This window comes from Brassica oleracea, unplaced genomic scaffold, assembly GCF_000695525.1.
Source record: "Brassica oleracea var. oleracea cultivar TO1000 unplaced genomic scaffold, BOL UnpScaffold01036, whole genome shotgun sequence".
Lineage (NCBI taxonomy): Eukaryota > Viridiplantae > Streptophyta > Magnoliopsida > Brassicales > Brassicaceae > Brassica > Brassica oleracea.
The window spans coordinates 2929-7189 of NW_013617609.1; the positions used below are offsets into that span (position 1 = coordinate 2929).

General features: G+C 31.1%; 1 pseudogene; it reads left to right on the top strand.

The window, feature by feature from the left end:
• Positions 1-782: 782 nt before the first annotated feature.
• On the top strand, positions 783-3739 carry LOC106320723 (annotated as a pseudogene).
• The last annotated feature ends 522 nt before the right edge of the window (positions 3740-4261 follow it).

A 4261-nucleotide genomic window follows, 5' to 3' on the forward strand; every position in this document is an offset into this window, starting at 1 on the left:
AGACGAGAATGCATGGACTAATGTCGTATCGACGTTTCGGAAGAGCTCGGTCGCTACGTAGCGACCGGACAGCGTGCATGTGTGGTAGTTGCGTAATGACCGAGCTTGGTTCGTCCGTGTTCTGATCGTCATACTCGGACCTATCCGTAGCTGGTCTGGGTATGTTTCCGATGGCTTATGTTTGATCTAAATAGAATTCGAACGAAGCTTTATCTCGGGAACATACGTTGCGACATTTTCTTGACCGAGCATGATTTGTTGCGGAAAGACATACTTGTATTCTGCGGGGATTTGGACGTTAACTTCGTCATAACCGTTTTCGATCCCAACATCCATGTCCTCTATATAACAATATTAAAAATTATATTTAGAAACATAATTTATTGATATTAAAGTCTTTTGGTATTTTTAGAAGATACACCTTTGACCTGACACTTTCACGTAACTTGTTAAAATTATTAGTCAAAACTCATTTCCGAATAAATATTAATGTACAATTTATTAGTCAAAAATCATATCCGAATAAATATTAATGTACTATATTAATATTTTCACCTATAAATACTGATACATATCAGATTTATGTAAATGTAAAAATTAAACAAAGATAGTATAAGAAAACAAACTTGTTCGAACAAAAATAAATAAAGATCAAAAGTTCTCACCAATTCATTGAAAGGTTGTATTTTGTTTAAGATATAATACCATATTAATAAAAAGTTATTCATGATTTGGTAACTTTTTGTGCAAGTGGCAATAGATCAGTGTTTTTATAAGAGCTGATGGCAAGTGATCAAATCATTCATGCGCAACCTGAATTTTTAGGTATAAGTGAATAATTCTTGGGTTGGAGTTTGGTTTTTGATTGATGAAAAATATTTGTCTATAATTATATTTTGTATGTTTGTGTAGCTACTGATGAAACCAATAACTATCTGTATGATCAATTATGGAAATTATGTGCTGGTCATCTATTTGATCTTCCAAAAATTGGAGAAGAAGTATATTATTTTCCTCAAGGGCATATAGAGCAGGCAATAATTTTTTTTTAACAAAATTATTATCTACTTTCACATATGTTTTGATTTTCACAACTTACTAAAATATTTGATGGTATTACCAGCTAGTTACATCTATAAACGACGAAATATGTCAACTAAAACCAGTTTTTAATATTCCTTCAAAAATTCGCTGCAATGTTTTTAGTATCAAGCTTAAGGTATGTTTCATTGATTATTTACGTTTCCTATTTAGTGAATTCACATGAGCGATATCAACTTGATGTAAATGATATCGCTTTGGGTTCATTCTTATGTATGGTCTTAGGCAGAGACTACTACAGATAAATTTCTTTGTTGCCGGATACATCTGTGAGTTGCAAAATAAGATTTTATTTAATAACATATTTTCAGGTCTTCTTAATAACAATTTAATTAATATTATGGATTTTTATTTATAGGAAGTTGAAATCCCAATTCCTAAATGTGAAAACCACATACAAAACATTAAATGTTTTACTAAGGTCTTAAGTGCTTCTGATACCAGTAAAAAAGGTGGTTTTGTTTTAAATAAAAGACATGCCATTGAATGTCTTCCTCCACTGGTATTAAAACTGACTTACATTGACTCAAATTTTAAATTTCTATATAACATTTTGTATCAAATATTTTCAGGATACGTCTCACCTAACGCAAAGTCAAGAGATAAATGCTACAGATATTCATGGTCATGAATGGAAATTTAAACACGCTTTAAAAGGTAACAAATTTTTTTTAATCTCAAAATCTGCAAGTAGTGATTACTGATATTTATTTTCTTACAAACAATCAAATAGGTACACCACAAAGACATTTTTTCACATCTGGTTGGAACGAGTTTGCAAAAACAAAAAAATTGGTTGTTGGGGACTCCTTCATATTCCTTCGGTATATTATTTTCATTTTACTTCTCATTTGATTCTTGAAATTTGTATTTTAAATATTTTTTTATTATAGAGGAGAGAATGGGGAATCACGAGTTGGAATCAGAAAAATAGCTCATCATCATCATTAAAATCTTTCCCTTCAAACTTCATACCATCATCTGTAATTTCAAAGGAGAGTATGCACCATGGTGTAGTTGCTACTGCATTGAATGCTATTAAAAGGAAATGTATGTTCGTTGTCTTCTATAAGCCAGGGTAAAGAGAAACATTTTGCTACTGAATTAAACATTATGAAAATAGTTTATTCAACAAATTATACACTTTTATTTATTATTGATGCAATGATATCAGGTCGAGCCAATTCGTTGTCAACATCGATAAATTTATAGACGGAGTGAATAAGAAATTTGGTATAGGCTCCAGATTTTTGATGAAGTTTGAAGGGAAAGATTTTAATGAAATAAGGTAAATTTTGAACATATTTACCTTTTCAAAATAGTGTTACTTACACAAATGATTCTACTACACTAGATACTATGGATCAATATTAAAAGTGAGAGATTTCTCCACTAATTGGAAGGATTCAGAATGGCGATGTTTAGAAGTAAGATAAGTACTCGTTTACTTTAACTAGATTTTTTTAGAATATACATTTTAAAAAGTAATAAAGAATATCTACTAACTTTATTTTATAGGTACAATGGGATAAAGCTGCAACAATTCCAAGACCTGATAAGGTATCTCCATGGGAGATCGAGCCTTTAACACATTCATCAGACATTCTCAAATCAGGTAAACGTCAAAGCGAAATACATGAGTTTGGTAAGTTAATGTTTCTCAATAAGTTAAAACTTCTTTGTGAATTATTTATCTATCTATTTCTTCTTATAGGTTCAAATATGTGGGTTCCTACATTGACCCAAGGCCAAGAAGTTGGACATTCAAGCATACAATCTTCAATGAGCTACTCATTCCCTACTACCATGTCCAAACCAAATTACAATGAGCAAATGGTTCAAGTAATGAAAGAAACGTCAACCACCACCGCAACTACTAGCTACAGACTGTTTGGAGTTGATCTGAAAATTCCTGCGGTAACAAAGGATAGCATAGAACCAATTAACTCATATAAAAAATCTAAGATTTCTAAAATCTTTGACGAAGAAAAGGTTGATCTCAACCAAACTAGAAGTCATACTAAGGTATGAAATATATCACCATCTTTTCTTATTTTATACTTATTAGTCAAGTTTAAACTATTTATTAGGTACAACTAAAACATGGGTTCATAAAAAAAACATGTGTGTGTGTGTTTGCATCCATAACTTTATTCTGATATTAGAATTTAAATAAAAATTGAATATTTTAATGATTTAGATGACTATAAAGTTCATATTCTTTTGATATGGTTATTGATCAGGTTCGTATGGAAGGGTCCGTGGAAAGAACTGTGGATTTATCTGTTTTTGATGGATACAATCAATTGACCGATGAACTCGAAAGACTCTTTGATATCAAAGGCAAGTTGCATATGCACAATCAATGGAAAATCGTTTTCATAAACGCTGATGGAGATATGATGCTTCTTGGAGACGACCCGTGGCTGTAAGTTTTTTTGCTTTCTATTTTTTTCTTATTACTTTGGATTTTTAATGAGTATATTTATCTTTATGTAGCAAATTTTGCAATATGGCAAAGGAAATATTCATATGTTCAAAAAACGATGCCAAGATAGGTGATGCAGATAACAAATTCTCCAAAGGCCACCCAACATTAACAACAACAATCTTCCCACCAGATGTCAACAACAATTAATTAAAGAGAGCTTTGGTTTTATAAAGTAAAAATTACTTACTTTTGTAATATATTAAAGATAAGACTTGGAAATGTGTGTAACTTAAAACTTAAAAGTATATTATGGAGTTTCTTGGCATCTGATAACTGATGTTTTATCTGGCGGTTTAAGTTTTTTAAATGAAACAAAAATCTTTTGTTTTTGTTTTTAATATTTTGTTGACATGTTAAGTATTATGTATTCTTACCCAAGTATGCTAGAAGATATAATTTTACACGCAGACTGTTTAAAGAGAGGAAGCTTAAGAAACAGTGGGAAGCCAGAAAATTTTTATTTAGAACAATTTTTTAGTATACTTTTTTTTTCTTTAGATATCTCTCAGTGCACCAATTTAATTTCTGTTAATAACGAACTTTCTCTCTTCTTGGTAAAAGGCGACTCTTAAGAGGATTATGGTTTGGTCGCCACCGACCAATGGTGTGTCCTCTCGCCACCATTGAGAAATCTCTAAGGGTAGTAGGAAGTGCATCCTCTCATCTCCC